The sequence below is a fragment of the Leuresthes tenuis genome, unplaced genomic scaffold, assembly GCF_036924035.1.
Source record: "Leuresthes tenuis unplaced genomic scaffold, fLeuTen1.0.hap1 SCAF_17, whole genome shotgun sequence".
NCBI classification, from domain to species: Eukaryota; Metazoa; Chordata; class Actinopteri; order Atheriniformes; family Atherinopsidae; genus Leuresthes; species Leuresthes tenuis.
The window spans coordinates 21,172,426-21,184,226 of NW_027325371.1; the positions used below are offsets into that span (position 1 = coordinate 21,172,426).

General features: G+C 40.6%; 1 non-coding gene across 1 annotated transcript; it reads left to right on the plus strand.

Annotated features, from left to right (window-relative positions):
- Positions 1–11,513: 11,513 nt before the first annotated feature.
- On the plus strand, positions 11,514–11,587 carry trnan-guu (transfer RNA asparagine (anticodon GUU)). Its single transcript has one exon. It is a non-coding gene; the product is annotated as a tRNA-Asn (tRNA).
- The last annotated feature ends 214 nt before the right edge of the window (positions 11,588–11,801 follow it).

Below are 11,801 nucleotides of genomic sequence, written 5' to 3' on the forward strand. Positions count from 1 at the left end.
TCTTCCTTTTCCTGTTCTTCTGACCTTTCCGGTATTGGCCCGGTCGCACCCTGTTGACTCTCTGTCATTAGTCGGTCAATCATTGCTTGGTCTTTTTCTTCTTCTGACATTGTTTTCTTTTTCCAGTTGCAACTATCCTTCCCAGATCCTGTTTTCCTAGGTTCTGCCTCTACATCTACCTCCCTCTGTGTCTTGTGTGTTGATTTCTTATGTGTTCCCTCATCTGCATACTGATGAGATGATGATTCACTTGTCTCCCTCTGCCTGCGTGGCCTACTTTCTGAGTGGTAACGAGATGATGATGAGGCACCTGCCTTCCTGTGTCTGGGTGGCCTAACTTCTTCTTCTTCCTCTTCCTCATTTACTATGATCTTTATTGTTCCTGTAATTACTCCCCCTGCTCCGTTCTGCTCTAGCTGCACAAATTGTCCCGCTCTACCAGGGTTGTAAGGTGGTGGTCTGGGGCCTGTGTTTTTATTTATCATGGGGTTTCTGCTGGCTTCTACTCTGAAGTACTGCAGGATGTCTCTCTGCTCAGCATTCTTCTGTTTTTTCTTCATGTGTGTTACATCGTACTTTTTGTCTTTATTTCTTAACTCTTCCTCCACCTCATCACAACATCTTGGATCAAAGCTGCCTTCGAGAGGCCATCGATTTTTACCAGATGTTATCCTGTGCCAACTTTTCATACATCGGAGAATTTTGCGCCCGTTTGTTGGATGGATGACCATGACTAGTTTTGCAGGCGTTATCTCATTTTCCTGCTTACTTTTGTTGGCTCCCATGTTTTATGGCAGTTCACAGCAATCTCCGGGGTAGTGAGGTCACTTATTAACTTTTTCTTCTATCACCTACTTTCTTACACCTGCTTTCTTTCCCACTGCCCCTGCTCTACTCAATACAGAGCTGATATCTGCACTTTGGTATTTCCCAATTTTTGTTACAATTTCGTTATTCTACTAATAATTATTTTCACTGCTTTATGCTTAATTGGAACTTTTAGAGATAATATCACCTATCGTGTGTCAATCCGTTACACCACGACGTTTCTAGCGACCATATCTTATTTATTTATGCTTATGCACTATTCTTACAACATTGACACCTTTCATCTATGCCTAGTTTGCACTTTTAGCAACTATTCCAATTATACTTTAACTTTGTTAATTAATTACACATTAACAATAACATAGGTACATTTTACAACACTTTTTTGGAAAACATCAATCCTTTTGTTAACTGCAAGTCTCTTCCTTTAACAGTTATTTTTTGTACTCACTGTACTTTACTGTTTTCTACAGTTTTTTCCCTGCCTTGGACCACCCCTCGAGAAGGCACGGTGGTTGACGTCTCCACAGGCGGTACTTTTATCCTTATGCTTTACCTTAGCATCTTAGTCACCAATATAATTATTTAATCAAAAACATAGACAAAAACACGATTATCCTACAAAGTTTCCACACGTCTTCTTGTTGCTTTCTTTACGGACTTACTGCGACCTTCTTGATCAGACAGTCAGTGGGGCTGTCTGATTAAACTTTCCTCCTTCACCCTTCATATACCTCACCAGCACATAACTTACAACTCCAAGACCTGTACGTGACATAACAGCCCATAGACAGATCAATAGGTTAAATATGCATTGTTGGAGCTTATCCATCCCACACTTGTCATATTTTCACACAATCATTCATACGTGGACCGATCACCAGCTGTTACTTCTGCTCATATGCACATTCAATGTTACTAGGTTGTTTTTAGGATAGTGTTTTAATACCTTCTGACCACTGGAGCTTAGGTGGAGGCTGGATCCCCATAAATTTGGAAAAAATAAAAAGGAATTGGTATCTCACCTGGTGGATATGTGGGCCCTTTTGGGGTTCCTGGCCTCCAACCAGCGCCCGTGGCCTTCCGGTGTCGTCACTTCCTCCTGGAAAGCTGGCTCGCCAATTGTTGTGACTTTTGTGGAGTCCAAATTACCTAATGTGCTATACTCAGTAGTTAAAGATGAGAAGTCACAGAGTGTCAAAGATGAGACAGATTCAGCTGGTTCGCGGTCCAATGATGGTTTTATTGCAGAGTTACAATTCGACCATACATGAGAAGTATCCCGGGCCCGTCTTTTATACAAGTTGGGCCTGTGGACGCTCCTCCCCGGGCCCCTCCTTTCATATGGCGTGTTTTCCCCAATCTTCCACCGTTATGTTTTAATCAATTAGCTTACCCGTGGCAGGGCCCTTCGTCATGCCTTTTTTAAAACCTTTATTCATGCGATAGTCCTTCCCCCTACTCCTGACTTCCCCTCTACATCCATTTTTTCTGTTTTACAATGTTTGCATTGATGCGTGACTCGACACTGACCTTAGGTACTTTCCATGACCCTAATGCCTGACTCGTCCTTACATAGAGCTAAACGTTGGTACTTTCCATATATTATCCTTCAACAGCATTCCTTAATTTTCGACAGCATGCCTTCGTCAGCATGCCTTAATTGTCGACAGCATGCCTTAATTTTCGACAGCATGCCTCAATTTTTCGACAGCATGCTTTTTTATTCTATAACTTTTGGGGCCTGGTAAACTTACTCCACAATATGATATGCATGTTTGATCACTCCAATGCACTGTTCAATGCTGTTGTCTGCTGGGGGAGTTGCACTTAAGACAAAAACTGTAGGTGCCTGGACAAACTAGTGAAAAAGGCTTGTTCTGTGGTAGGCAGAAGGCTCGACCCTCTCGGTGCTGTGGTGGAGCAACGGATGAGGAGGAAATCATATTCTGTTTTGGAGAACAATAAACATCCTCTCCACAGCATCCTGGCAGAACAGAGGAGCAGCTGCAGTGAGAGACTCATCTCACTGAGCTGCAGGACTGAGAGGTTCAGGAGGTCCTTTGTCCCCACAGCCATAAGGCTTTTTAACAGTGACTGCTGACATGTTCTTCTCAAATTTATTTAATTGATTATTATTATGATTGATTATTATTTATAATATAGTTATGATTATCATTATTGTTGTTGTTGTTGTCTAATATACAATCATTGTAAATATTTATATTTTAATGAGCTACTTGACTAATTTGAATTTCCCTCATTGGGGATGAATAAAGTATTTTTCTATTCTATTCTATTCTATTCTATTCTATTCTATTCTATTCTATTCTATTGTAGCCACCTAAAAATCACTTTTATTTTGAGGCTTTTCTAAATGGGGAAAAAGAGAGCAAAGTGAGGAAAGGTGTGACAGATGAACCCCAGCAGTCTAATCCTATAGCAGCTTAACTATGGGATGTTTCAGGATCACCTGAACCATCCCTAACTATTAGCTTTATCAAAAAGGAAAGGTTTAAGCCTAATCTTAAAAGTGGAAAGGGTGTCTGCTTCAGTTTGAATGTGGAAAAAGGTTTATTTTGGAAACATTTTAAAAACTTACATTATTCTGTCTTGGAAAACACTGCTAGTGGGAAACATTACACTGGTTGCTGAAAAACTGGCAGAAGTGGACCTTCCAACGTGACAGTGACATGAAGTATTCAGCTGAAGTCGTCAAGTGATTAACAGAGAACAAAAATCAACATTCTGGAATCCGGACATCAATTCCATTCAGAATCTGTGGTTGGAATCACAGACCAGAAGAGAGACAGAACAGAGGCCTTCAAACCTGCAGATCATCACACAATGAGGTCCAATTTTCCAGTGGAGGCATGAAGAAAGCAGTCGTGAGTACCATAACATACAATGAATGCATTAAAACTGACCTGGACAATAATATTTTGAGATTTCACAGAAAAAAGTTTAAAAATGTATAATCATAAAACTGAACAAGAGAGCAAAACAACACACAAGATGGTGGCTGAGAACGGAACGCCATTGCTCTTTTTTAGTCTTCCTGTTTTTTAGTCTTATCACTAAATTGTGATGTCATCACTGATGACATCAAAATCTCTCTTCTGGTCTTCTGGTCATCACTGATGATGACATCACAATTGATGTCACCACTGATGTTGTTTGACATCACAATTGATGTCACCACTGATGTTGTTTGACATCACAAATGTTATATAGGCCAGACATTTTCACTCCTTTTTCACAGTTCGTCAGGAGTTTATCTGAAGAAACACGTCCAGTTTTCGAAGCAAATTTGAAAGTCTCAGCAAACGGTTTTCACATCGTCTAAAAAATCAACACTTAATTACTATCTTAAATAGTAATTTTGACAAACTCTTAACAACAACACTTAATTACTATCTTAAATAGTAATTTTGACAAACTCTTAAAAACAACAAGCAAAATGAGTCAAACCAAGATATCATCTGCTCCACTTCAGTGGTGTGACATGGTAGAGGACGATTTACCTGAGGATTTCTACACATATACCATTACTTTTGGCGATAATGAAAGTTATGAGGAACCCACCAACAGGTCAGAAAATGAGCTGTTGGAAAAAGAACAATGCCAGGCCTCTGAGGATTCCACGTCTCCTCAAACAGTAAATGACGACGAGGAAAAAGAACCATCCCAGGTCTCTGCTGCCGCTGTGACTCCTCATTCCGAGGACGTCCAGCTGGTGCAGGATCATCCCCAGGCCTCCAAAGTACGTCGCGTCACGTGGAAGTTTCCAAATTCACAAACCGACAAACAAGCCCAGGCCTCCAACAAATATAACATTACTTTTGGCAGTAATGAAAGTTTGGAGGAACCCACCAACAGATCAGAAATGTTGGACGTGTTGGAAAAGGAACAATCCCAGGTCTCTGCTGCGGCTGTGACTCCTCATTCCGAGGACGTCCAGCTGGTGCAGGATCATCCCCAGGCCTCCAAAGTTTGTCGCGTCACATGGAAGTTTCCAATTTCACAAACCGAGGAGATTCCCTCTAATGCCTCTGCTGCCGACGAAGATTATGGATCAGAAAAATTACAGGAATCTTACCAACATAATAAGGACAAGATCAACTATTTATACCATCGGATGGATATTGTCAGGACTAAGCTGCTGAAAAAGAATTTCTTTCTAACACGAGAAAAAGACAGAAGAGTCGCAGCAGAGAATAGCTGCTCCATTTCTGAGGAAAAACTCAAGGACCTGGAAAACTGTTTGACGTGTGAGCGTCATCTCCGTGAAAAGTGTGAGCAGGAGCTCAAGGAATGCAATGACGTAATTGCACAATTGATTGAAACACTGAAACCCCCAGTATCTGAAACTGAATATCAGTCAGTTGTAAGAGAGGTAGAGAGCTTGAAAGAACAACTCAAAGAAAAGACTGCCTCCAATATTGATCTTGCCTCCAAACTAAAGGCACAGGAGGAGGCAACAAAGACACAGAAAAAGAAGGTGGCAGAACTTATGAAGGCTGTATTTCTATCTGTCATCATCAAGCCAGAAGAAAAAACAGAGCTGTACATCCTCCCAGAACTCCATTTAGATCAGATACGTCTTCCACCAAAGAACATAACTGTAGAAGAGCTGGCTTCACAAGTGGAAGTATCGAATCCAGAAGTGGATGGAGTCAACAAAACAGAACCACAAGAGATCCCTGAGCAACCAAAAGAGAACGTTACATCAAAGAAGCGTCGGCGCAAGAACAAAAAGATGCCAGAAACCATTGTAAAGAACCAGCCTGAAGTCATCCAGGAACCTCAAGACACGGAGGACATTTCATCACCTTTCGTTGTCCAGGAACCTGAGAAGATTTCTGAACCCGTGGAAGAAAAGGAAATAGAAAGGGCTTCTGAAGACTCACAGGAAGTGATTCCATCAGATTTGGCTCATCAGGCTGGAGTGCCACAACCAGACGTGGTCCCAGAGCTGGTGAGTGACATCGAAATGGAATTAGTCCCACAACCAAAAGATGTCTCAGAGCCACCAAAGGAGAAAGTTTCTTCTAAAAAGCGTCGGCGCAAAAACAAAAAGACGGTAGAGACCATTATAAAGAACGACCAGCCTGAAGTCATGCAGGAACCTCAAGACACGGAAGACATTTCATCACCTTTCGTTGTCCAGGAACCACTTCCAAAGCAAAATCAAGAAAGAACTTTCATTGTCATCGAAATAGAACCAGCCTCTAAACAGTCAGAGGACTCTCCAACATCAAACCCCTCACATGCCACAGAAGACTTGTCTCTTCAACTTGCAGCACCAGAACAAGCAGTGGACAAGTTTAACCCCTCAGAAGAAAGACCAGAGCTGCCTTCAGTGTGGAGGCGCTTCAAAAAATATATGACGCCTAAACATCGCCGACAATACAAAGACAACAACATCAAGAGAGAAAGTAGCAGCAGCGTTTAGTTTCGCTCACAAGACTAGTCACCCAATGAAATCTCTATACATCCTGTTACAGTAACATCAATAAAAATACTTCAAATGTATCTATCTTTTGTACGGCTCTATCTTTTCATCCTGAACAACTGCACTGACTGAAAGTATCAGTGCATTGTTCTCACAACTGTTCAGAGCATTATTGTGTCATTCAAATAAGAATATGAATAAGATCCTACACAAATTATTATTACATTGATTTACGTGTTTAAATCAAATAAAACGTGAAAAAAAAAATTACGCACTTGTTTGGATTCTTTTACCAAAATAAGAAACAATTAAAAGGTCATTTTCATCAAAAGTTATTCTTCCAAAGACAAAGAAGGTATTTTTGATATTGTTGAGGGTTTGATTTCCCCTTTTATTGTACATATTTATGCACTGTGCTTACATAGAGTTGATACACTCCTTTTTGAAAGGAACAAGCATTGACCGCACAGTGTGAAGGGTTAGAACACTACATGCTTACAGGGGGAGTCAAAACAGGTCAAAACATTTGAACCATGAATAGATTTTACTGGTGTTAAAAGATGAGTTTCCCTGTTTAGTGTCACGACAGCTGGAATGTACATCAGCATATGAATTAGTGTCTAACAGGAGGACTCCACTCTGGACGCAGCAGAGGACATCTTGAGAAAGTGGAGCCAAAGAGAGTAAAACCACCAAGCTGCTTAAAGCTGCTTGATCTGACTGCTCAGGTGTTTTTTGTGTGTTTGACCCATCAAACTCACCTCCATCCTCTTACACATGAGGAAACTCTGGTGCTCTGCTGCATTTCTCAATAGAAATTAAATATATGTATACATGTGATTTTGTTTAAAAAGTTAGATAACGTATGTGTGGAACACTTTAACTGCAGGAGTATTTGTTGGAATGAAACGATGCAAAAAGTTCAATAAACTTTTAGTAAATTGTTGCTCGTGTTCTTTAGCCTCATCAGAGCCATGTTTCCTCTTGCCTGCGGAAGGATTAAAGATCTTGGACTTTCTACATAAAGACGGTGGAACAAAGAGTAGATTTTATTCATCAATCTGACAACATCATTTACAACAAAAAGTACTCTTCAACAGAACAGAAAGATTCAGGAAACACTGATCAGCATCAACACCTGAACTCATTCAGCAGTGTGGTGAAAACAGAAAAATACTGAAACTTCTCTGTTTAAAGGAGAAACTTTCAGCTGTGGGGCAAGATTTCCCTGCAGGCTCCTGATTTTCTCCTTGTTCGCTCAGTCTGTTGTTTTCTGTCCTCACTTTAGTCAACACAGTCCGACAGTAAAAAGCTCATTCTCTCTCTTTATCTGGTGTTTACATCACTGTGTCGACAGCACAGTTACACATGTATGCTGTTAAGTCAACGTTGACTTTTTATGCTGTTTCACATGTTCTGCTTTGAACATAAAATCTGACATCATGGAGCTTTTATCATTAGCATCAAATATTTAAAAGAACGTTGTTGGACATAAAAACACATTTCTCATTTTTAACAGACTTCAATAAATCCAAATTGTAAGAATATGTGTGTCAGACAGGAATAACGGGATCACACTCCTCAGCCTCCCTGGTAAGGTCTATTCGGGGGTACTGGAGAGGAGGAACCACATTTTCACAGTTTTCTGTGTAAAGGTTTGTTATAAAAGAAGAGTCCACAAAGCCTGAGGAGCAGACCTGTGCTTCATTTTGACTTGAGCCATTTCAGGAGAAACTGTCTTGCAATTATAACCCCAGGGAGCCTCCCGCAGAATGAATCTGGTTTTAATTATTGTCAAAACTGGTAAACTTTCTTTCACTTTAGTCTCATGGCATATTAATAACCATTTGAATGATAGAGGATCAATGTAAATAACTAAAATTATTTAATTTAATATTACTCCTCCGCATTTGACCCATCCAGGTTGGCACCTGTTGAACACACACATCCACAGGGTCACACACTCATGGAGACAGATGCCATACACTGGAGCGGTGGGGCAGCCAATTACAGCGCCCGGGGAGCATGGGGGGTACGGAGCCTTCTTCAAGGGCCGTGGAGGTGGAGGTGGAGCTGGAAGTGGACTACCACCAGGGCCCAAAAAATACTGAGGTCATAAGTCAGAACTTCTATTCGGGTTCAGGGGCCGGCTCCCCTGGAAGTTTTTTTATTTTCCTTAATTTAAATCTGGCCATCAGAGTCTTAAAGGAACAATAACAACATCATAATGACCTTTAGGTTTATTTGTTTTGTTTGTTATCAGAGAACATCAGCCTCATCCTAAATGATTTAAAACTGGAGAATGAATTTCATCAAGTCATGGATTAGGAATAAAAAGAAATGAATTGTCCTGGGACAGAGGGATAATATACTGTAAACAAATGCTTCATACTTCCTTCAGTATTTAAAATAGATACCCAAGCCCTATTACACTATCATGTTGATGATAGTGCCTAATCTGTGAATCTTACACAATACTTCAATTATCATGCATTAAACAGCTGACTTTTAAAACGTATACAGGTCTGGCATAGTCTCTTCCTTTTATAGTAGCTGCTCTCCCTCTATCTCTGCTCCTCTTCTTGCTGCTTGGCCCAAAGATGAGCTTGGTTTGGCTCAGCCTTTTCCTCCCTATCCTGTTTTCCCTTTAGTGAAGAATATAAAAAACTCGACTATCTCACTCACCTGCACCGTAATGCTTACATCAATAATTTTGTTAATATTGTAAATTTTTACACTTTTATTTTAATATCCTACACTTTTACTGAAGCATTTTTCTTATTTTATTGTTTTGTGTGGAATTACTGTGCCACGTTTTTTTTTTTATTCGACATATTTCTATTTAAATTCTTATCCTTAATTCTTGGTAGCAGGTAAAAAGAAAATTTCACTGCACATTGTATTATGTATGATTATGTATGTGACAAATAAAACTCTTGAATCTATAAACACAGTCAAATACTAAACTGATAGAAATAAAAAACAAGACGCCATTTCATCATCATATTTTCAGATGTGTCAGAAATCTTAAAAAACCTTGGGCAGTGCGGAGCTTTTGAAATTTGAGGTAAAAATTAGGCTTTTTGAAGGACCATGATGGTGACTCATGAAGTAAGGGCAAGTTACCACAGAAAAGTATTTATTATTATATTATTATTATTATTTTGAAAATTAACCGGATGTTTTATTTTGTTTCTGCATACGAGTTCCTGTCCGGCACGACCTGCTCTGTGCAGTGTTCCTGCGTTGTGCTCCGGCATCCGGCAGAAATATATAACAGGTTCAGCATCCAACATTGGGAAATCAACACTGAATAAACTTTTAATTTTCAATCAGTCGCAAAATGAATGTTGACTCAACCGGTGGAAATTGATCGACGACCGGTACTGACTGAGTTATCCAAAATTAAACTTTGATTTGATGTGTCCTTCCTATCTGAGTAGTACGCTGGGCTGCAAAAAAAATATCTCCACATTAAAATGCATTTTTTTCTCACAGTCATCTACAACTTAAACTGCTCTCCACCTACATTTTTAGTTTAATGAGCTCCTCTTCCAGTGACTGAAGTCCGACATGTGTGTGGTAGTTACCATATAGACCATATGATGTTGATGACGCGCAGCACATATGCCCAAACTGGGCCACTGTTCTATTAAACAGTCGTGCTACTCTTGGCTATTCAAATATAAAATCACCACAATTTAAGCAAAACAATTTTTTTTTAAATACCGAGGACACGACCTTGGTGTCCTCTATGGTAGTTACGGCCTTGCTTTGATCATCTTCTGTGTTTGCTTAGATAATGCAGATTATTGCTATCACATGTGAAAGAGTGTCTGCTCCTCTCTTTCCCTCTCTGTCTCCTCAGCAGCAACATTTGAAGTGAATGTGCCACAGAGCTCCTATCAGGCAGAGGAGAAGCACAACATCACTCTGGAGTGGATGTTCACAACCAAAGCTGACAGCTCCTGGAGCTCCCTGTATATCATCTGGAACCTGATAACTGATCACAGAGTCTTATTCCTGTATCATGTTCATGAAGGTGTTGAGGTGTCAGAGTCTCAGGATGAACAGTTTGCAGGACGAGTCCAGAGTGACAAAGACGCCCTCAGAGAAGGACGAATCAGACTTCATGTGTCCAGGCTCAGGACTGAGGACTCTGGTCTGTATGTGTATGAAGTGAAGACTGATTGTGTCTTCAGCTTTGGAAGATGTCGACTCAGCGTCACTGGTGAGTTCACATCGTAGATTTAATCTCCTTAAGATTTTTACTGCTGGTTCTTGTTCATTTGGAGTTTTTTCCTGCTGAGAGTTAACATGAGATTTAAAGCTCAGATGTTCCAGTAGTTAGCCATGAAGAACCACTACAGAACTAACACAGTTTATCCAGCTCAGAGTTTAAAGTAGCTGAGAACCAACTGTCTCTGTTTGTGTTGTTTTGTTGTTCATATAGACTCATACATATGAACAGTATCCACAACATTTTATTCTGTCAGCTGTTAACACAAAATCCAAAACTCAAAGCAAATGAAGAGAAAACAGACAAAATGCAGCAGAACAACAGTTTCTCTGACAGCACATGAAGAATTACTAACAGCTACTAATGATGAGGGAAATGTTTTCTATTTCCATAAATCACCTTCATGTTTTGTCCTTTACAGCAGCTGCTGATCACTCCCAACCTCAGAGACCGACTGAGAGTCCACAGCCAGACATTTCAGGAGGGATCGGACTCTACGCTGCAATGGAAGTGATAGGAGTAGTAGTACATGCAGTAGCTCTGCTGGTTATACTCACTTGTCTTTATTTAACATAATCCAATAACAGGAGGGCAAACTTCAGTAGTTATTTAACAGAACCCTGAATCTCCATGAGGCTGCTTTTCCTGCACATCCAGACTGACCTCTGACCTTTTCACCTCTCAGACTGTCTTCATGTACTGAGACAAACAAACTGGATGAAAGATAGAGAGGACCAACACCTGAATAGAGACTAAGAGGACTCTGTAAAGTATTCTGCAAATATAATCACAGAAGAAGAGAAAAAGGCACCATTATCAGTGCCTGAGAGGCTGCGGCAGGAAAAACTCCAGCAGCTTAATAGTCAGTCCAGTAGATGGCAGTAATGCTCCTCACACAGCTGGAAGCCATGAACGGAAATGGTCTCTGTGGTGATGACAATTCGGTGATATGTTTTAATATTATGCATTGTTCAGTGAGTTGCTGACAGAGTCTCTGTGGCGCAATCGGCCAGCGCGTTCGGCTGTTAACCGAAAGGTTGGTGGATCGACCCCACCCAGGGACGAGTGTGTTTACCAACAGATCGTTGGTAACTCAGATATACTGCTGCCATGTCTTCAGAACATTGTCTGCGTATATATCTCTTTCTACGGGCTGCGGCCTCGTCCTTCACAACCAAACTTGACATTTTTGCTATCAGCAACCAGTTGTATGTTTGGTAGCAAATCCAAAGCCGCCGGTGTAACGTGTCCCACTGTACCCACAACCTATCAGGCTCT